Source organism: Phoca vitulina, unplaced genomic scaffold (assembly GCF_004348235.1).
Source record: "Phoca vitulina isolate PV1807 unplaced genomic scaffold, GSC_HSeal_1.0 scaffold29, whole genome shotgun sequence".
NCBI classification, from domain to species: Eukaryota; Metazoa; Chordata; class Mammalia; order Carnivora; family Phocidae; genus Phoca; species Phoca vitulina.
The window spans coordinates 24809869-24832969 of record NW_022589732.1 but is presented as its reverse complement, the minus strand read 5'-3'; the positions used below and the strand labels follow the sequence as shown (position 1 = coordinate 24832969).

Genomic DNA, 23101 nt, shown 5'->3' with positions numbered 1-23101 from the left:
ATCTAAAATCAACTGCAATATTTCAGTAAGTAGACACAAGTAAAGGTTCAAAGGTAATATTTATATGTAAACTGTAAGTCACCAAAGGCCCTGAACAAGACCAGAGGGTGTTACAATCAGATCATTAGTAATTCTTCCCTGTATTTAACCACAAACTATAGGAAACTAAACCTTGCAAACCTGTAGGTCTATGAAAGAACACCCTCGAGATTACAAATTCCAGCTTATTAAATGGGAAGCACCTGGAAACCCAGGGAGCACTTCTGGCCCGTGGATGAAACATCTACTTTTTATTTTGTTACTCTGTGTCAGAATATTGTTGTCAGATAAAATGCGCTGGTTTAGAGTGCTTTGCTGAAGAAGTTCTATGGCATGGGATGGGCTTTTTTTTCTCCTTTTAGTATCTTTCAGCTGAGGTACCTAGTTTAAATACTTATCAACTTACATTTTTATTTTAAAGAAAGGTAAAAAATAAAATAAAATAGAATTTAAAAAACAAAATTTAAAAGGGGCGCATGGGTGGTTCAGTAGGTTAGGCGATTGACTCTTCAGCTCAGGTCATGATCTCAGGGTTGTGAGTTCGAGCCCTGAATCAAAAAAAAATTTTTTTTTTTAAATAAGGAAAGGGGGGCGCCTGGGTGGCTCAGTCGTTAAGCGTCTGCGTTCGGCTCAGGTCATGATCCCAGGGTCCTGGGATCGAGCCCCACATCGGGCTCCCTGCTCAGCAGGGAGCCTGCTTCTCCCTCTCCCACTCCCCCTGCCTGTGTTCCCTCTCTTGCTCTCTCTCTGTCAAATAAATAAATAAAATCTTAAAAAAAAATAAAAATAAAATAAATAAAATAAAATAAGGAAAGGACTATACATAGCATCTTTGGCTTAGGGGACCTAAGAGTTAGTTCTAATTCTGCCTTTACCGGCTCGCTGATCCAGGCCAATTCACTTCCCTCTCTGGGCCTTAGTTTGCTCATCTGTAAAAGAAATAATGCCATGAGGTCTTCCACTCAATGCTGTGAGTCTGCGAACTGTGCTCACTGAATACAGTGCTTCAAAGATTTCACCTAAGAATTACCTAGGTGTTATTGTACACCTGAAACTAAGATAACACTGTATGTTAACTATACTGGAATTAAAATAAAATAAAGTGGGTTTACCACCGCTGCTTTAAAAAAATTACTTAGGTGCTGAGTAAAGCAAGGCAAACACCATAAAATCTGAAGTAACCACTATTCTGAATGTGGTATTTAACATCCATGTCTTCATAGGCTTTTGCTGTATGTAGTATGTATCCCAAACAATATACAGAATTGTTTTGCCTATTTTTGAATTTTTTATACCTGTATAAAAGCTGTATTGTTCTATATGTATATTTTTATATTTGCTTATTTTTCAATCAACATTGTGAGTGATTTCCATGGTAGATACATGTAGTTCTTTTTCATTCATTTTCATTGTTATATAGAGCATTCCATCCTATGAGTATCTTATTTATCCATTCTCCTACTGGTCGACATTGTAGGTTGTTCCATATTTTGGTATAAGCAATGCTTACATTATGCATAAGCATAATAAGCAAAGCAATACATAAACTTGAATGGCTGCTTCTGTTGTTGCTTGAGCAAATAAATCTGCAAGGCAGAATCCGAGAAGAAGGAATCTGGGTCTAATGGTAGTCTTGGTAGATATTTTGGTAATTTCAGTGGGACTGTACCATTTTGCACCTCCAAATACACAACACTGATATAAGGACAATTTTTAAATACTCCTGAAGGACACAGTATACACTTAAACACAGGGAAAGACATATTGCATTATGTATAGAAAGCCTTAATATCATGTATGTCAATTCTTCCTATGTTAATTATAAATTTACTGATACTCTTTATCACATTAAAGTTCCCTTCTAAGTTTGCTAAGAGTTTTCATCATAAACGGGGTTCAATTTTATTGTGTTTTTTCTCCATCTATTGATATGATCAGTGTTTTCCTCCTTCAATGTGTTAATGGATAAATTAATTAGTAATAATCCATATTAAGAGCTTTCTTAAGGGCGCCTGGGTGGCTCAGTTGGTTAAGCGACTGCCTTCGGCTCAGGTCATGATCCTGGAGTCTCCGGATCGAGTCCCGCATCGGGCTCCCTGCTCAGCGGGGAGTCTGCTTCTCCCTCTGGCCCTCCCCCCTCTCATGTGCTCTCTCTCGCTCTCTCATTCTCTCTCTCAAATAAATGAATAAAATCTTTAAAAAAAAAAAAAAAAAAGAGCTTTCTTAAAGAGTAAACCATCTGTGGTAGTTTTTTAAAGATGTCCACAAATTCTTTCATATTCCTTTTTTCAAGAGGTGGAGCCTAATTACTTGGAGTGTATGCTAGATTGAGTAACTCCCTTTTAACCAACAGTAGAAAGTGAAAGTGACAAAGTATGTGTTCTGAGAGTAGTTTTAAAAGGCAATGAAGCTTTCTCTGCTTTTTCTTGGGTCATTCACTCTGGGCTGAGGAACTGAGGCCTCCTGCCAATAGCCATTTGAGTGTACCATCTTGGAAATGGATCCCCCCACCCTCAGTCAAGCTTTCAGATGAATGCAGCCTCTGCTGACATCCTAACTACAACCTCATGAGACACCCTGAGCCAAAATCACCCAATAAACTGCCCTTAACTTCCTGTGTTTTTATTGTTTCAAGTCCCTAAGTTTTGGGATAAATTGTTATGCAGTAATAATTAACACACTATCCTTGTATTCCTGGGATAAATTCAATTTTTTCATTATTGAATTATAAATTGTCCGGTCTTTGTCCCTGGTTCCTAGAAGGGAACCCCTAAAGTAAATGCTTGGAATTTCCTGGGTAATAGGAGTATCTTTCTTATGCACGAGCCTCATAGATCATACCTGAGTTTATGACTCAGGATGGAGGCTGGTCACCAGAAAGGCCAACCATGTGATCAGAGGGTTGGGGAGGGGTCAGGGCTAAAGACTGAGTTCAATCATGTGGCCAATTATTCAGTCATGCCTACACAATGAAACGCCAATAAAAACACTATACACCACAGCTCAGGTAAGTTTCCTGGTTGGTAAATATATCAATGTACCAGGAAGATGACATACCCTGATTCCCAGGGGAAAGGAGGCTCCACATCTGGAACTCTCCCAGATCCTACCCTATGTGTCTCTTCATTTGACTGGTCCCAATCTGTATCCCTTAGAATAAAATGATCATTGCACATGTACCATTTTCTTGAATCCTGTGAATCATTTTAGTAAATCATCAAATAAAATCTGAGGGGAGCATGGAATCCTCCTGGATTTGCAGCCAGTTAGTGAGAAGTCCAAGTAGCCTGGAGACCCCCAAACTTGTTACTGGCATCTCAAGTAAGGGCAGTCTTGTTGGGGACTGTGGCCTTATACCTGTGGAGTCTGACATTAACTTTGGGTAGGTATTATCAGAATTGCACTGCAGTACTGTAGATACAATTATGTTTGAATATACTCCTGCATTTGTTTTGCTAATATTTTGTTAGGTTTTGCATCTATGTTCATAAGTAAGACTCACCTATTATATTATCCATGTCTGGTTTTGGTATCAAAGTTATACTAACCACATAGAATAAGCTGAGGAACTTTCCCTATTTTGCTGTTCTCTGGTACAAGATGTATAAATTTGGACATATCTACCACTAGAATAGTTTGACAGAACTCAGTTTTAAAATCATCTGGGCCATGGGGTGCGTGGCTGGCTCAGACGGTGAAACATGTGACTCTTGATCTTGGGGTTGTGAGTCTGAACCCCACATTGAGTGTAGAGATTACTTAAACTCTTTAAAAAAATAATAAAATCATCTGGGCGAAGGGCTTATCTGTGAGCACATGGGAGGGAGATGATCTTTCAGCATAAATTAAATTTCTCTAATAATTATAAAAATATCCAGATTTTCTATTTAGTCAATTTATTTCCTTTTTTTAAAAGAAAACTGTCATTTTATTTAAATTATAAAATTTATTGATATAAAGTTACTCAAGGTATTCTCTTATTTTTAAGAAAAAAATCTCTTTTATATTTGAAGTTACACTCCCCCCTTTACATCCCCAATACTATTTGTGCTTTCAGGGTTTTTCTTGATCGTTCAAATGGTTTATTTTATCAGCCTTTTCAAGAACCAATTTTTGGTTTTTGTAATCCCCTCCTATGTATCTTAAAAAATATTTTTTCCATTAATTTCAAACCCCAATTCTATCATGGATTAGCTAGAAGCTTGCTTAAGTTTCTCTCTGTGCCTCAGTCCTTTCATCTATAAAATGGGAATAATAACAGTACTCACCCCACAAGGTTGTAAAGATTAAATAAGATAATCCTTGTAAAGCATATGGAACAATGCAGGGCTAGATATTAAGTGTGGACTTTTTTTTTTTTTAAGGTTTATTTATTTATTTGAGTGAAAGAGTGCGTGCACATGCACAATGGGAGCGGGAGAGGGAGAAACTCCAAACAGACTCCCCACTGAGCACAGAGCCCAACACGGACTTGATCCCACAACCCTGGGATCACAACCCAAGCTGAAACCAAGAGTCGGACACTCAACTGACTACATAACCCAGGTACCGCACAAGTGCTGGCTTTTACTTTCATCATCTATTTATTTCTCTTGAATTTATTCTGTTGTTCTTTTCCTAATTTGTTAGATGCTTAGCTTATTAATATTTTTAATTTTTAATATGAGTATTTAAGGCTTCAGTGTGTCAGACAAGTATTAATATCCAAATTTTCTTTATTGTTCAGTTATAGGTATTTTCTGATTTGTACTGTCATTTTACTTTTGACCTGTGGGATTTATAGAAGTATATTTTTAAATTTCCAACCATGGGTTTGTATATACTGTTGGTTATTCATTTTTAACTTAAGTGCATTTGTTGACAGAAAATATGGTTGATATGATTATTTGAAATGTATCAGAACTATTTATATTTTGAAATGTGTTAGAATTTACTGTACAGCCTAGTAAATGGTCACATTTAATAGATGCTAACAAGTGAGCTTGTCATGCTCTCTGCTTAAAAATCTATGAATATTCTCATTGTAATAGGGTGGAATTAGCAAGACATAAGAAGAATTGTTAGAATCTGGCCTCTGCAGGGTTTTCTAACACCATCCTCCCACTCTTCCATATCCTTACAATGCTCCAACTATACTGAAATCACCGTAGCACTCTATCTTCATAGGCATTCCCTTCAGACTTCCATTCTTTTGCACAGCCTCTGGGCTTTGCCAGGTTAACTCTAATTCATTCTTCAAGACTTGATCTATGAGTAATCTTGGCAGGCAATTCCTGATCCTTACTCATCAGGCTGAGTGCAGTGTCCCATCTCTGTACTTCTGGTGCACCCAGAACATGTACCATAGCTGTTTCACAGCTCTTAGCTAACGTTCATTTAAAAACTATTTATTAATCCTGTGGTATGTGCTCTACACTGATTACACAACGGTAAATGAAGCAGACTTAACTCCTCCTATTAGAGATGTACGTAGTCAGGCGATGTCTGGACTTATCTTGCAGCTTTTGTAATCTCCATTTTCTGGCACATTACTAAGCAAAGCAACACATGTTCAATAAATGAATAAAAGGAATAAAAGATATATTAATATCTTAACGGAAACATAACTGAGGAGTTAAGCCCACTACAAAAACCACATAATACACTCTAATATTCTTTATAAGTATACTGGCATCTGAAAATGCATCTCCAAACCTTACAGTTATAGCCAGTAACTACCAATCCAACAATCTCTATTCAAGTACTAGCTCATGAACTTCACTCCTATTATCACCTCTGGTGATTTCTAGATATCAGAGAAAAGAAATGTAGATCCAAGTCCTGAAATAGGGAACCTTAATATACTCAAAAGCCCTCTTCCTAAAATGTTTCTGGCTTATTTCATGTTTTGAATTATCTTAGCTCTAAGCTCATTAGCTTTTTCTTATCATACCTTTTTAATAGTATGAAATAATAATACAGTCTACATACTTTATATATATTAACTCAGTTAATCCTCTTACTAACTTTATGAGGCAAGTATTCTCATCATGAATAATTTTATAAGAATAAATCTGAAAATAAAGCATTAAATACCAAAATTAATTCAAGAGGAAGAAGAATACCTAAATACACCAAGAAGGTGACTATAAAGTAGAGGTCACCAAACTGGAAATGGGATGGAGGAGAGGGTAGTAAGGAGGGCAGTGGATGGCAGTCAGGAGGAACACAGGCTTTGGTATATACTGTTCAAGATTTTATATAAGAAGAGCTCATTAGGGGCATCTGGGTGGCTCAGTCGTTAAGTGTCTGCCTTCGGCTCAGGTCATGATCCCAGGGTCCTGGGATCGAGCCCTGCATCGGGCTCCCTGCTCAGTGGGAAGCCTCCTTCTACCTCTCCCACTCCCCCTGCTTGTGTTCCCTCTCTCACTGTGTCTCTCTCTGTCAAATAAATAAGTAAAATCTTTAAAAAAAATGAAGAGCTCATCAGACCTCCTTATTAGTCCCTTACAAACAAAGAGCAGATAGGAGGGAGCAGGGGAGGCATGTATGAAAGGAAGAAAAAGGAGGAAACAGATGAGCTCAAGAGTTAAACTGGAATTTCTGAGATACTTGGATTGGAAACCACCTTACAAACAGGTGAAAGTATAAAACACTAGAGCAGGAAGGAAGTATCTGAGATGGAGGATAAGGATAGGAATTGAAATGTCACAACAGAATATGAAAAGATGCTACTGGAAATCCTGTGGCATGCTCTCCCCACAGTATCACATATAGCTGTAGTAACACAAATGGCTACCTGAACTTGGAAGTACCCAACACAGAGAATGACCAAATAAGTAAGCCAGGAGTGTATCCGCCAACTTAAATTAAGAATAATGGTATCTCGGGGCGCCTGGGTGGCTCAGTTGTTCAGCATCTGCCTTCGGCTCAGGTCATGATCCCAGGGTCCTGGGATGGAGCCCCGCATCGAGCTCCCTGCTTGGCGGGAAGCCTGCTTCTCCCTCCTCCATTCCCCCTGCTTGTGTTCCCTCTCTCGCTGTCTCTCTCTCTGTCAAATAAATAAATAAAATCTTTAAAAAAAAAAAAAGAATAATGGTATCTCAGGGGCACCTGGGTGGCTCAGGCTTGTTAAGCGTCCGACTCTTGATCTCAGATCGGGTCTTGATCTCAGGGTCGTGAGTTTAAACTGGGCATAGAGCTTACATACATACATACATACATAAATAAATAAGAATAATAGTATCTTAGTTATGAGAAGGCAGTCTTCACTGAAGACAATGGGAATAAATTTTCTCTGGCTGCCTTGCGGGGGTGGGTAGCATAATAACCCAAGAGCCTGAGGGCAAGGTCCACAGGATGTCTATAGAATTGAGTTCTAGATTTCTCTACAGAAGAGAGTAGGTGTGGGGCGCCGGGGTGGCTTAGTCAGTTGAGCGTCTGACACTTGGTTTCGGCTCAGGTCACGATCTCAGGGTCTGAGATCGAGCCCTGGGTCAGCTTCCCACTGACGGGGGAGTCGGCTGGAGATTCTCTCTCTCCCTCTGCCCCTCTTCCACCCCATGCTCTCTCTCTTAAATAAATAAATCTTTAAAAAAAAAAAAAGGAGGAGAGTAGGTGTAAGACTAAATTTTCAATGGTGTGCTGGGAGATACCAATAGAAAGGGTAGAACTCAACGGTAAGGGTAGAACTCATCTTTTCTTCAAGCCTGGAGGTCTAACTGCTTTTCTGCAATGCAGGGTTTTAAAAGGCTGTTAGCCTAACAGATCTGCTACATTGCTCAAGAATCTAGCAGTTGCCAGTGCGTGGAGGCACTGAGGAGACTCCTCCCAGAGCTCCAAGGAATCAGTAACAATTTGCTGGTTCCACTGTTATCAGTCCACAGGACAGAAACAACTCCAACTTCCACGCTGACTGGTTTGCCACTGAACAATGAATGCCTACAGCCAGAACTAAATGAGTGCTGGGCGCCTGGGTGGCTCGGTTGGTTAAGCGACTGCCTTCGGCTCAGGTCATGATCCTGGAGTCCCGGGATCGAGTCCCCCATCAGGCTCCCTGCTCGGCAGGGAGTCTGCTTCTCCCTCTGACCCTCCTCCCTCTCATGCTCTCTGTCTCTCATTCTCTCTCTCGCAAATAAATAAAAAAAAAAAAAAAAAAAAAAAAATTTATAAAAAAAAAAAAAAAAAAAAGAACTAAATGAGTGCTTAGGCAACCCAAGACCCCCAGAAGTGGGTGCAAAAAAATGCAATTTGCTTAAAAGGAACTCAGCAAGCAGAGGAAAAGCTAAGCTCAAAATAAGAACAGGTGGCTTCTACTTCAGTAGAACAGAAGAGAATGGGCAACAGTGCACACGCCAAGACACCCAGAGGCATCAGTCTTATCAGTAAAGGGGAAGCAACTCATGGATGTCAAAGTATAGGAGCTGCCAAACAGGATACCGATGCAAGATTTCACCCCCAAAGACAATGTCAGAGCATTTCAAAGAGGATACCACCATTATGACAACAGTATGCCAATGTGAAGAAAGGGAGCATCTCTGGGTTTCGATGGTGCTGGCAGATGATGTGCTTTTCAATTACTGCTTTTCTCCTAAGGAACTCAAACACAAACAGCTTAAAAAAAATCTTAAAAGAAAAAAAAAGGGGGCACCTGGGTGGCTCAGTAGGTTAAGCATCTGCCTTCCACTCAGGTCATGGTCCTGGGATTGAGCCCCACATCGGGCTCCCTGCAGGCAGGGAGCCTGCCTTTCCTTCTCCTCCCCACTTAGAGCACTCTCTTGCTCTCTCTCTCTCTCTCAAATAAATAAATAAAAATTAAAAAACAGGGGCGCCTGGGCGGCTCAGTCGTTAAGGGTCTGCCTTCAGCTCAGGTCATGATCCCAGGGTCCTGGGATCGAGCCCCGCATCAGGCTCCCTGCTCAGCGGGAAGCCTGCTTCTCCCTCTCCCATTCCCCTTGCTTGTGTGCTCTCTCTGTGTCTCTCTCTTTCAAATAAATAAATAAAATCTTTAAAAAATAAAAATAAATAAAAATTTAAAAAATATGAACAGCTACACAGCCACTGAAGAGGGCCCAGCAAGAAGGGTACACTCTGCATTCCTTATCATGACCTTTGCCCTACACCTCCCCTTGAGGAACTCAATCTTTGCTGAATCCTTTTATATCCTAATTGAGAATTAATGCTCAATGAAAGATGACTGTACATTTAGAAAATTTTTTAAAAAATTCTGGGGGTGACTCAGAAGGCTAATTAGACCTAGAAAAGAAGAGGCTCTCAGCAGATTAAGCTCCAGTGCAAAGCTGCCCTGATGTTCAATCAACTCAAAGGTACTAGAGAGAATATGCGGTAGACAGAGATGCCATGTAGATTCTCTGGTAAGTTCCAACAGAAGAGATGGAGGATACACCTCTATAACGCTGTATGAAAAGTGCAGCTCCTGGCATGACATTGGGCCCCAGTAAAGAACCCAACCATGGAACATCAAGGATTTAGTGACCAGAGCTACCCATCATGATCCATCAAGTCCCATGGTCAGGTGCAGCAGCAACTTACTTAATGATGGAAACAGTACTTTTGTAATAGGACTTAGGCAGTTCTAGAGGGCACTAGTAATTTACAAGTGGTAGCCCAGAACCTCACGTCACTAACTCCTATCACATGGATGTCTTTACTTCTGCTCACAGCAACAACTTTATGGTAGGTTCCTGGTGACCAATGACAAAAAGAAAAACCTGGGGCCTGGCTGCCAGAGACAAGTCAAAACTGGACTACTCCTGCTCTGCAGCCCTCCTTGAATGACTCTGAAAGAAAATGAAGAGGAAGAGATTCTCTTGGCAGGCATGGTAAAGGGAGAAGTGACCAGAGAAGAAAAAACATGGACTCCTTGGGAGTGGCGAATGGTATGGCTGACCGGTTAGGGAGATGGAAGGAACAACACTGGAAAATAAGACACAAGGCATCTGGAGAAGAGGCATATTGATGGTTCTACAAGAGTCAGCCCAAAGTGCCAATCTTTATATCTTACGGTAATGCCCACCCCAAAGCACTAATAGAGGAGGTGCATTTAACTACTTTCCCAACTACAGAAGAAATCACTCGTCAGTTGACTACAGCCAGCTTTTGCTGTCGGCCACCTCAATGCTTGACCAATAGGGCCATGAATAGAGGAGCCTTAGTGAAAGGAGCCCAACAGCATGGGCTCCTCCTTATGAACGTGACCTAATTACTGCCACTGCCACTCCAGATGTGGGTTTCTCTTCCTTGCCCACAGTATACCTTACTGCCAGCACCCCTATCCCAGGGTTTACAGATTAGCTCATGAGGAGTATCAATTATGGCCTCAGAACCAGCTACAGTTGTGGGGATTCCAGCTTGTTCCACTAACCCTCTTGTTCTGGAGATTTCTTTTAGCAGTTATACCCAGCCCCCAATTTGAAGCAGACAGAGTGGGCTTAATGGAACATGAGGCAATGTGAGTAATAAAAGGGGCAGCAAACACTTGCGGTGCTCTGCAACACCATCCCCTCAGCCTGCCTGCCGCCTCATTACAGCTACAGTGGACAGTTCTCTGCACTGTCCGACAGCATCTGACATCAAGTGTAAGCCAAGGCACTGCTGTTTTGCTCCTGAGGGTTTTTTGAGACGTGCTCTAGTGTTAAGCAAAACAGTGGAAAAAAGGGGCAGACTATATGTAGCAAAACCTAACTAAGTCAATTAAATATATACATATATATGCACACACCAGTAACACTATAAGGATACATTCATTCAAGGACATAAAGCAAACAAATCAGAGTGGTTTCCTATGGCAGGAGGAGATGAAAAAGAGATGAGATCAAGAAGAAAGGAGATAAAATAAATCAGATGTGGGACTTTATAAAGAACAAAACAATTTTACTGCCATAAACGGAAGACATGATTAACTCAGGTTTCTGAATCACAGTCTGAACAAATTGTCACAATATTAAATGGGAAAGTCGATATTACTTGTTATGAATCGGAGGTTCTCAAAATAAATATACAACTATGAAAATATTTTTAAAAATTCAACTGTGTATGATCTGAAATCATTCTGAATACTACCAGCAGTATCCATTCCAAACTTTGGGAAACACTGCTGTCACTATTCTGGGATAAAAATGATAGAGGGGTGGGCGCCTGGGTGGCTCCGTCATTAAGCGTCTGCCTTCGGCTCAGGTCATGATCCTGGGGCCCTGGGATCGAGCCCCGCATCAGGTTCCCTGCTCCGCGGGAAGCCTGCTTCTCCCTCTCCCACTCCCCCTGCTTGTGTTCCTGCTCTCGCTGTCTCTCTCTCTGTCAAATAAATAAAATCTTAAAAAAAAAAAAAAAAAAGTCATAGCAATTATTAATTTTAACAGGCAACAAAATTTACCCCACAAAAGTAGAAATAACTGATGTGATCCATTTCATTGTTTACATTCCAAAGAGCAGTGTTTCCCCACAAGGATCATGATATGGGTGGAACTATAGTGTATTATGCTAAGGGAAATAAGCCAGTCAGAGAAACAAATACCCTATGATTTCACTCACATGTGGAAACGTAAAAATGTAAAACATGTAAACACGTCAGAATTATACCTAAAGAAATATGTTAAGCACTCTTTTTATTAAATAGTACATAGTATTTAAAACTATAGCAAAAGAGGTAAATATGAACAGAATAGTATTTCTTTTTTTCTTTTTTTGAAGATATTTATTTGAGAGAAAGAGCGAGAGGGAGAGAAAGCAAACACAAGCAGGGAGGAAGAGCAGAGGGAGAGGGAGAAGCAGGTTCCCTGCTGAGCAAGGAGCCTGACGCTGGGCTCGATCCCAGGACCCCGGGATCATGACCTGAGCCAAAGGCAGCCACTTAACCAACTGAGCCACCCAGGTGCCCCAAAACAATATTTCTTTCTTTAAAAACTGCTCTTTTAAAAAAGGCAATTACTTTTTAAAAATTAATTTACAAAATAAAAATAAAAACGTAATACTTTGCTTTTTTCATAATATCTCCCTTACAATATGCTAAGGCTTGAAAAATAATGTACAAAAATATTTGTTGTATATAAACAAATGAAGAAACCAGTAAGACAGTAGAATATTAATTTTAAGGTTTCTTTAAACTTAGATCCAACCAGATCTGAAAAATTACTTATGTTTGCTATTGACACTGCCCAACATTATCTGTACTATCCAGACAGAACGCATGGGCATCACCACCTCTTTCCAACATCCAATCAGAAATTACTGTTCCTTCTTCCTTGACAATATCTATTCTACATGGTCTTTCTTTTCCATTTCCACTGCTACTACTTGGATTAAATTCTGATTACCCCATACCTAACACCTCCTACAACCTTCTGAGCTCCCTGACTCCTCATTCCATTTCTCTAATGATGTACGTTCACACATCATTGCTAGAGCAATTTCCCTAAAGTAAAATTTTATGTCACGCTTCCTACCCTCTCCAAGACCTCTACCATATTCCTAGGGAAATATTCATTTTCTATCAATTGGCTTTTCTAGAAATACCCTTTAATTCTTTCTTTACCTATCCAAATTCTACTCATCTTTCAAAACCTCAAATTGGGGCGCCTGGGTGGCTCAGTTAGTTAAGTGACTGCCTTCGGCTCAGGTCACCTGGAGTCCCGGGATCGAGTCCCACATCGGGCTCCCTGCTCGGCAGGGAGTCTGCTTCTCCCTCTGACCCTCCTCCCTCTCATGCTCTCTGTCTCTCATTCTCTCTCTCTCAAATAAATAAATAAAAATCTTTAAAAAAAAAAAAAAACCTCAAATAATCCCTCCTATGTTCTGTCTGTACTTCTCAGTACTATAGAACCCTGATTAAGAAGTAATGATTTACTCTCCTGGCATTTATCACTTTTACCTGGCAGTGTTGGTTATCATTACTCATATTACTTACATACATACCTTATAGATACAACTATAAACAGAGGATGGGGACCATGTTCTTTGTTTTCTGATTCCTCCTTTGTGATTTGCTGTTACATAGTTTAACAAGGACCAAAATAAGTAATATCCTGTAGAACAAAAATAAGTGCTCTGGGGCCTTAAACTAGGAAGGAACATATTCTTAGAGTCAAAGAAATATAGATCGGGGCACCTGGGTGGCTCAGTTAAGTGCCTGACTCTTGATTTTGGCTCAGGTCATGATCTCAGGGTCATGAGATTAAGCCCTACATCAGGCTCCACATTGGGCATGGAGACTGCCTAAGATTCTCTCTCTCCCTCTCCCTTTGCCCCTACCCACTCCCCTCACCCGCAGCACTTGTGCACCCGCACTCGCTCTTAAAAATATATATGTATTTTTTAATATATCTCTATATATATACTATTAAATATTAAACTATTTCATTTTAAAATATTTTTATTTAATTTTTAAAAATATTTTAAATATTTAAAAATTTTAAATATTTTAAATAAATACAAATTAAATTTTTAAATATTTTTACTAAATTTTTTTTTTAAAGACTGTATTTATTTATTTGACAGAGAGAGACACAGCGAGAGAGGGAACACAAGTGAGGGAGAGGGAGAAGCAGGCCTCCCACCGAGCAGGGAGCCCAACGTGGGGCTCAATCCCAGGACCCTGGGATCATGACCTGAGCCGAAGGCAGGTGCCCAACGACTGAGCCACCCAGGTGCCCCCTTACTAAATTTTTATTAAATTTTTATTTAATATTTTTAATAAATATTAAATATTATAAAATAATACTCAGATATTATTTTATATAGATATAGATCAGAAAGGACATCAGGGATGAACTGGCACTTGAGTTGGGTCTTTTAAAGTTGACAGGCCTTCCACAAGAAAGAAAAAGTGGAAAAAGCATGTCAGGAGAATAATTATGAACAAAGCAGAGAGAAGTACAAGGCAATTTCAAATCACTGGCAGAGGGGTATCATGTAGGGGTAGAGAAGAAGAAAATTAAACATTTGCTAAATAGCCAGTACTTACAGATTTTCATAATTTCAGGTAAGTCAATCCCTACCTTAATCAAGAGCCTCATTATTTCTTGCTTGAAACAATTAAGAGTAACCTAATTGTCTCTCTGCTTTTGGTATCCCCCTCCCCCTTGCAAACTATCATCCATATCACTGCCAGATTAATTCTGAAGATTTTATTTATTTACTTAAGAGAGAGAGAGGCAGAGATAATGAGAGAGCACGAGCAGGGAGGAGAGGGAGAAGAAGGCTCCCTGCTGAGCTGGGAGCCTGATGTGGGGCTCAATCCCAGGACCCTGAGATCATGACCTGAGCCAAAGGCAGACGCTTAACTGACTGAGCCACCCAGGCGCCCCTGCCAGTTTAATTTTAACAAAACACAATTATGATCCTGAAATACCTTTGTTAAAATTTTTCAGTGACTGCCAACTATTCACAAAATAAAGCCTAAACTCCTTACCATAGCATTTGGAGTTCTTCACAATTAAGATCTCTCCCAGCCTTGTCCCTCAAAGCCTCTCTCATATCCGTAATTCAAACTATACAAAATGATTTCTCCTGTCTTTTGTACATTCGATACATCTCAAGCTTCCCTTGCTTATGCTGGGTTCTGTGCATGAAATTCTCTCACCTCCCAAATTCCACTTAGCAATCTTTCACTCATCTTTCAAGATTCTACTCAAGTATCATTTCCTATGTGAAGCCTGCCTGACAATTCTCTCATCTAACAGTGTTGAAGCTTTTCCAATTTCATATAGCACTTTTCCAATTGCACTTGAATTAGCTGTTTGCATACTCCTCTCTAAGCAGACTACATCAAGAGCAAAGCAAGGAACCCATTTCACCGAACATTTTGTATTCTCAGTGCCTAACATAGTGCTTGACATAGAGTGGGTATTTAATAAATGTTTACAGGGAGAAGGAAATGAATGGATACAGGCAAAGGTATTACTCACTTAATGCTATACTGTTAAGAGACTTTACTACTAGAGTAGTTTGTCCTTACTTTGGCAGGCCAAAAAAGAGTCACTGACAGTACATGCAGAATTATCTTTCAGAAAATTTCAGCTGGCAGTAACATGGAGAGGGAAATGGAGTGAAGAGAGGCACAAAGCTGGGAAAGCCCTGCAATATTTTAGGTGAAATGTAACAGAAGGGCCTAACCTTGGATGGTGATGGGGGGGACTGGAAAAGAGAGGACGGAAACATTCACGGCACATTACAGAGGTCAACAGATGAGAATGGATCTCAGACTGAGGGCAGGAAGGAAAAGATGAGGAATCAGATTCAGCACTGAGACTCTGAACATGGGTGACAGAGAGGTCCAGTAACAGACATGGGAACCCTGGTGTGAATCAAGCAGCTGGAAATATGGGCCCGAAGGTTAGAGAGAATGTCACAACCGAGATGTAAGGTTGAGAGAGATCACTTTAGAGATGACTGTTGAAATGAGATTAGGAAAAACCTAAAGAAGAAACAGAAAAATTTCAAAGATAAAACCTTGTGGAGGTTGTTATTTAAGAGTAGGAGGAGAAAAAAAAATAATTATGAAGGCGTAATTGAAGAAGTAGAACTAGAACACAGGGTCACAGAAACAGAGAGAATTGCAAAAAAGGGAAAATGGCAACTACTACAGTGATCAAAGAGTATGAAGCCTAATAAAAGACAATTAAAAAGTCATAAGTACTTTTCAAAAGAGCAAAGACACCAGGGGAGCAGAGTGAGAAAAAAGAGTGCGCGCTAAGAAAGCATCAGCGGGGAGCAAAGCCAACTACTCCAGGAAGAAAAGTACAGACCACTTCATAGTGTATGTCCTATTCATTTTTCTAAAATACAGATCCCTGAAGAATTCAAACCTTTTCCCTGATAATCTGAGTCTGTAAATTGATTGAAAATAATGAACTTGACTTCTCCATACATACAGTCTTAGAATAGCTTCTTCTCTCCCATCCCTGGTGTTAATGCAGTTCCCACTTCTTTAAATAAATTCTATCTCCAAAGATCTACATTTTAAGACAACATTTTTATTCTGAATTCTATAATGTGTGAAAGTTTCAAAATAATATAAACATCCATTTTTTTATATAATCCACCATTCTGAACTCTGCTTGGTCATCTTTAGAGGGAATAAATATATCTCTATATATCATCTAATGCTTATTTTCTATAATTAGAGTGAAGAAAGTGCTATCAATAATAAATAAGTCTTTTATTCCTGAAGAGGTTCAACATTTATAAGAAGAGAAAAAACATATTAGAACTACTTATGAACTCATAAGGAGGTCATTAAAGAAACTAAAGAAGCTAAAATAAAGTTGCCGCAGTAATACATACAGAAGGACTATTTTCAATTTTTTTCTTCTTTCCAAGATTTTATTTAAATTCAAGTTAGTTAACATATAATGTAGTACTGGTTTCAGGAGTAGAATTTAGTGATTCATCACTTAACACGCAACACCCAGTTGCTCATCCCAACACGTGCTCTTCTTCTTAATGCCCATCTCCCATTTAGCCTATCCCCCCACCCACCTTCCAGGACTATTTTCAATTGTTAACAAATGAAAATGTCCACATTATTCTAATTATTTTCTTAAAAGTCTTTTCCTGGGGCACCTGGGTGGCTCAGTCGTTAGGTGTCTGCCTTTGGCTCAGGTCATCCCAGGGTCCTGGGATGGAGCCCTGCATCCGGCTCCCTGCTCAACCGGAAACCTGCTTCTTCCTCTCCCACTCCCCCTGCTTGTGTTCCCTCTCTCGTGCTCTCTCTCTCTCTGTCAAATAATAAATAAAATCTTTTAAAAATAAATAAATAAAAGTCTTTTCCTTACCTCAGAGATGTGGCTGGATAAAACTGTACTTCCAATTTTCTCCAAACAGCTTTGACCTATGCTTCCATCTCATGAATTCCAAGACAGTATTAAACTGATGCATATTTTCATCAATCTGTTAAAAAAAAAAAAAAAAAAGAACTTACTTAAACTAAAAGAAACATGCGGAAGCAATACTAAACATTTGTCAGGTGTAAAATTATACATTTTTGATGTAAAGTCAATGAAATTTCTAAAGTACTTTAACCTATCACTTTACCATTTTCCCAACCTCTGCACAAAGAAGTTTCCCATTTTGCATATTTTCAACTTCACAAACGTAACAATAGTTCTGTGGAAAAAATTACTGCATGTAAAATTTCTGTATTAGCTTGAAAAACAGGAACAGCTAGAAGCAGCACTAAAATTTATAATTCTACAATATTCAAATTCCTACTTAGGCAAAAATATATTTGACCACTCACCTAATATCCCTATTTTCACTTTTTATCACCAAAATCTCAGTAAGCAGTTTTAATTTCAGTCAACCTTCTACCTCGAATATTAAGAACTGGAGGGGTCAGGAATTAATGGCACTGCTTGGTCTAAGCCCAGGGGATAGGTTACAACTACGTTACCACTGACATTTAGTTCCCCTGCTGCTTTGAGACAGAGTTCATAAATCTAAAAGAGGGAAACAATAAAAAATTTTGATTTAAAAAGGCATGTTGTTTACTTAGAGATTTTAAAAATAATTTTGTTGAATGTATCTTTTAACTGAAACTTCAAATAGCAAAGTACTGTTTCATATTTTAAAAGGAAAAATTTTAAGCTGTGTGAACACTACCTATGTCCCACTGCAAGGTCAAAATGCCTTTGTCTTCAAGTCCATTTAGAAGTATCACTTGTGTCACACTGAGGTTTAGTAGTCTTGGCAATAATGACTGAATTCATGTAAACTGGGGCAACCTGAACCGGTCTAGCATATCAGGTAGCAGCCTTTCTTAAACACAAGAGTCTCCACTCGGCAGACAGTCTGCCACAGGACCATGCTAAATCTTTCATGGTCCAACTAAAGACAGACTGACCCTGAAAGCAATTAGTAATGCTTTGTCTGCATGCAGGAGCCTTAAATAGTCTTCTCAATGCACCAGTTACCCACAACTTAACTGGGTACTCACAGGACTATAAAACTCTGAGACCATCACTCAGAGAAGTGAGGGCGGGAATGGAGATATGGTATTTAGTGATTTTTTCCTGAGATGTTCATAGTCTTAAAAAATGTCCCTTAGATAATCAAAAAATAAATGCACTGTGTTTTCATTTTAGAAATGACAAATATCTTCCTCCAAAGCCACTCTCAGCCAACAACTCCATTCTTCCCTAACAGTGTATGTGGAAGAAAAGAGGGAAGGCAATCACCATATTAAACAAAGCTCAGATTAACCCATCCTCATAAAGGTTAAAACAATCCATCAAAAGGACTACGTTTAAAAATATATGGCCCGATTCTAATTCTACCAGTTATTTCCAATGGCTCAAATAAAATTTGACCATCTACTAACCGTTGTTTATCATGGCACTACTTATTACAACACTATGAACTTGTGTTTAACCACCACAAAGATCTAGTCAAAACAAAACACTAAATGAGTATAATAATTTTCATCAAAGATTTTGTGTCTAACAACAGAATAAGTGAAAAATCAAACCTTTCTAGATATATTCTAATATTTTATAATTGAGCTAACATTAGAATTTCCTCAAAGTTCGTAAATATTTGCAAACAAATATGAAAAGTGCATTTTAATCCCACATTATCTTTACAAAATACCTTTATTTGCCATCCAAATGTACACAACCCTCTTGGCTTTCAAAATTATTAAAGTCGTTAAACTTTATTTATTTATTTTTTTTAAAGATTTTATTTATTTATTTGAGAGAGAATGAGATAGAGAGAGAGCATGAGAGGGGGGAGGGTCAGAGGGAGAAGCAGACTCCCCGCCGAGCAGGGAGCCAGATGCGGGACTCGATCCCGGGACTCCAGGATCATGACCTGAGCTGAAGGCAGTCGCTTAACCAACTGAGCCACCCAGGCGCCCAAAGTCGTTAAACTTTAAACCACCAAGGTACTTAAAAGATCATTAACCATACAGAACCCATCAGTGACAAACATCAACTGTGGATATTATAGTTATCTCTGACTCTGAGGTGTTAGAACACCACCCATTCACTTTTATATTAGTAAGATTTGCTTTATAGAAAAGAACAGTGTACATATGCTTTTGATAAATACACTCAGTCTAAGATAAAATTTAAGATTACTTTTGAGTCTGTACCAGATGTCAAAAAGTAGTCATTTCCTAGTATTCACAAACTCAGCAATACTGACTGCATACTATTTCTTTCAACCACTCCAAATACTCTCCTCCTCAACAGCATTTCTCTTCTCTAAGCACCCATAAAAAGTACCCCAAATATCATACAAATACTGCTGTTAACACTATCGCTGCATTCATATAACCCTTTTAAAAAATCAGAACCAAACTACAGAATATTTGACAAAACATCCCAGTTGGGCTCTTAAACTAAAGGCATTACTGTTAAAATTTTTAGTACATTAACTGGAAAATTCAAACATCATGCTTCAGAAAAATATAATACAGTTTTAGCTGTAAGTAATTCAAATGAACAGTATAATTTAGGCTTATCATGCACTTCTATAATAAAGCAGGTAACCACATAACACAGAAAGGGAGGGTCAACTTATGGATGGGTTGTGTTTTTTTATTTTTATTTTTTTTAAAAGATTTTATTTATTTATTTGACAGAGAGAGACACAGCGAGAGAGGGAACACAAGCAGGGGGAGTGGGAGAGGGAGAAGCAGGCTTCCTGGCGAAGCAGGGAGCCCCATGCAGGGCTCCATCCCAGGACCCTGGGACCATGACCTGAGTCGAAGGCAGACGCTTAACGACTGAGCCACCCAGGCGCCCCGGATGGGTTGTGTTTTAAAAGATCACTTATAACTTGAATGTAAGCTTGATTTTGAAAATTAAGATGCCTTTCTCATAAAACCAAAGGTATAAACAGTAATATTAAACCTGTAATGCAAATGAACTACAGTACACAATTCTATCATAGCACTCTTCTTAAGCATACTTCCATACCAAACTCTAACTTTTTATTCATTGTTGTAATTCTAGAATCTAGCACAGCTGATGACACAGGGTAGGACTTTTTGGTGAAGTACTGAATAGCAACAACTCAATGATACGAGAAACTGGCTTGTGTAGAAAACCTTACCTATCCTAATTATATCAGACAACCAAAAGACAAGGGGGAAAAGCTTCTTCCAAAAGAGATACGTGAAAAAGATTCTTAACACCAGGGTGAGAAAGCTCTGATCTAAGCCAATTGTGGCAATTTCCATTCTACCTGCCAATGAGTGGCTTAGCTATAAGCATCTGATGCAATTCCAGCCAGTAAGACAAGAGCCTAAGTTTGCTGGGAAACTAAGCACTGGGAAAAGTGTTTCTGGGGAAGGTTTTTCTGGTTGATGAGAAAAAGACACCTAGGTGGGGGTGCCTGGGTGGCTTAGTCATTAAGCGTCTGCCTTCGGCTCAGGTCATGATCCCGGGGTCCTGGGATCGAGCCCCATACTGGGCTCCCTGCTAGGCGGGAAGCCTGCTTCTCCCTCTCCCACTCCCCCTGCTTGTGTTCCCTCTCTCGCTGTCTCTCTCTCTGTCAAATAATACATAAAATCTTAAAAAAAAAAAGACACCTAAGTGAAATCATCCCCCCACCACCACCCTTTTTTCCGGGCAACTCTGGGTTTGAGTTTGTCAAGTAAAATGATGGCAGCCATCAGGACCATGAAGGAGGCTACAGCCTAAGAAGACAACCCAACAGATTAAGAATGGTTGCATTAAACAACAGAAAGAATCTGGGTCTTTGGTGATGTTATGCTTGAATAAATCCCAAAACCGTATTACGACGCTGGATTTTTTTATTATATTATATTATATTATATTGAGTCCTTTTATTGTTTAACCTTTTATTGTTTTCAATTACCAAAAGTAACCCAGCAAATACCATGATTCAGGAACTAATTTACTACATTTATTTCCATGAATTCAACTGTTATTTATACAATGATAACTCACCTAAATATATATCTCAATCCAGATGCTTCTTTTGACCTAGATGCATATTTCTGAAGTACTAAATATTAGAAGAAATCAAACAATCAACATACTCAAATCAAACAATCAAAATACCCAAAATGTGGAATTCCACAGAAACAGAAAATAGATTAAGGGTTGTCTGGGGACTGGGGGTGGAGGGTGGGAATGGAGAAAGACACCAAAATGATGATCTACAAAAGAAAGAAAGGGGCAAATTAGAATTCATCAAAATTAAAAATATTCCTTCTGCAAAAGGCCCTGTTAAAAAGATGAAAAGACAAGATACAGGATGGGAAAAGATATTTGCAAGCCATGTATGTGACAAAGGACCCAACTAGGATATAACAAATCTCAAAACTCAACGCTAAAAAAAAAATCACCAAGAAACTGGGCAAACAATATGAAAAGAGATTTCACTGAAGAAGATATCTGGATGGCAAATCAGCACATGAAAAGATACAGTCAACAACACTAGCCATGAGGGAAATGCAAATTAAGACCCGGCTGAGATATCACTATATACCTACTGGAACAACTAAAATAAAAAACACGGCAAGAATATGAAGAAAATAAATCTTTCAGACATTGTTGGTGAGAATGTAAAATGGCACAGCCACTTTGGAAAATAGTTTGGAAGTTTCTTTAAAAACGAAATACACACTCACATGTAACCAAACACACTCATGGTTGCAAAGAAATGAACATGAATATTAGCAGCAGTTTTATTTTTAATAACCAAAAACTGGAGAAAACAAAACGTCCTTCAAAAGGTGAATGGTTAAACAAACTGGTATATCCACACAACAGAATCCTACTCAGCAATAAAAAGGGGTAAACTTAGTGATACACAAAACAACTTAGGTGAATCTCAAAGGATTAGGCTGAGTGCAAAAAGGTCACATACTATATGATTCCATTTATAAAACACTCTCTAAATGACAAAATCATACAGATGGAAAAAAAAAAAAAAACCCTCATGGCTGCCATGGTGGGAGACAGCTGCATGTGCAGCACAAGGGAGATCTTTGTGGTGACAGGGTCTGTGTCTTGATGCTACACATCTACATGTATTTTTATTTTTTTTTTTATTTTTATTTTTATTTTTTTTTAAGATTTTATTTATTTATTTGACAGAGAGCAACACAGCGAGAGAGGGAACACAAGCAGAGGGAGTAGGAGAGGGAGAAGCAGGCTCCCTGCTGAGCAGGGAGCCCGATGCGGGGCTCGATCCCAGGACCCTGGGATCATGACCTGAGCCGAAGGCAGACACTTAACGACTGAGCCACCCAGGCACCCCCATCTACATGTATTTTTAAATGGCACAGCACTATATATATAAAATGAGCCAATACCAGTTTCTGTTTGGATACTGTACATCACATAGCATTAAGTAACCAGTGGAGGAAGGTGAAGGGTACAAGGGACCTCTCCTTACTATTTTTGCAATTTCCTACAAATCTATAATTATTTTTAAGTAATTAAAAATTTTTTAAACCCTATTTCCTAAAAATGTTCTCCCTCTGCTTAAAATTAGATTGTGAATAACAAAATAACTGTTCAGACTATTCAAGATACATTCTTTCTTTCAAATCAGCTAGGGAACTTCAATTCTGCAGTGGTTTCTAGTATCCTATGGAAATGAGGAGTCCCCATAACAGAAGTCTAAAGAAACCAATAGTTCCTAGACCAAATTCTGGGTCTTCAGTCCTCCCTGTATCCCTCACCCTCTGGGTCTGGGAAGCAATGACTCCTATTACATGAGTGCCCATCTGTTCTAAGAGTAACAAACACATCAAATTTGACGTAGCCACCTGCAGCAGGATGAACCCCCAAATAATCATCTATCATATATTCTTTCCAATTTATCCTTCCTGACAAAGAAGCATGAAAACCACTTTTATGTCTTCCATTTTAATTTTTCTCTACAATTTACTAAACAATTTACACAGTATACACAGACATTTAAATTACTTGATACATCTTCTACCTCCCAAGTAAACCTAATTCAGTCAGTGGAGAAATACATATCACCCATTTATTTCCTATGAAATGGTAAGAACCTATCAATAGAACATTTATTCTATTAGCTGATAGGTGAAAGTACCCTGGGGCAAGTCCCTCTGGAGAGT

The 23101-nt window shown here is 38.9% G+C and overlaps 1 protein-coding gene and 1 pseudogene across 4 annotated transcripts in view; one reads left to right on the top strand and one right to left on the bottom strand.

Annotated features, from left to right (window-relative positions):
- Window positions 1-23101, bottom strand: part of BMPR1A (bone morphogenetic protein receptor type 1A) — a 139390-nt gene that overhangs the window by 46678 nt on the left and 69611 nt on the right. For all 4 annotated transcript variants that reach the window (XM_032423975.1, XM_032423973.1, XM_032423974.1 and 1 more), the window contains exon 2: window positions 16809-16923. The gene's annotated coding sequence lies outside the window, so the exon portion shown is untranslated. The remainder of the gene's footprint in view (window positions 1-16808; window positions 16924-23101) is intronic.
- On the top strand, window positions 3279-8634 carry LOC116644215 (annotated as a pseudogene).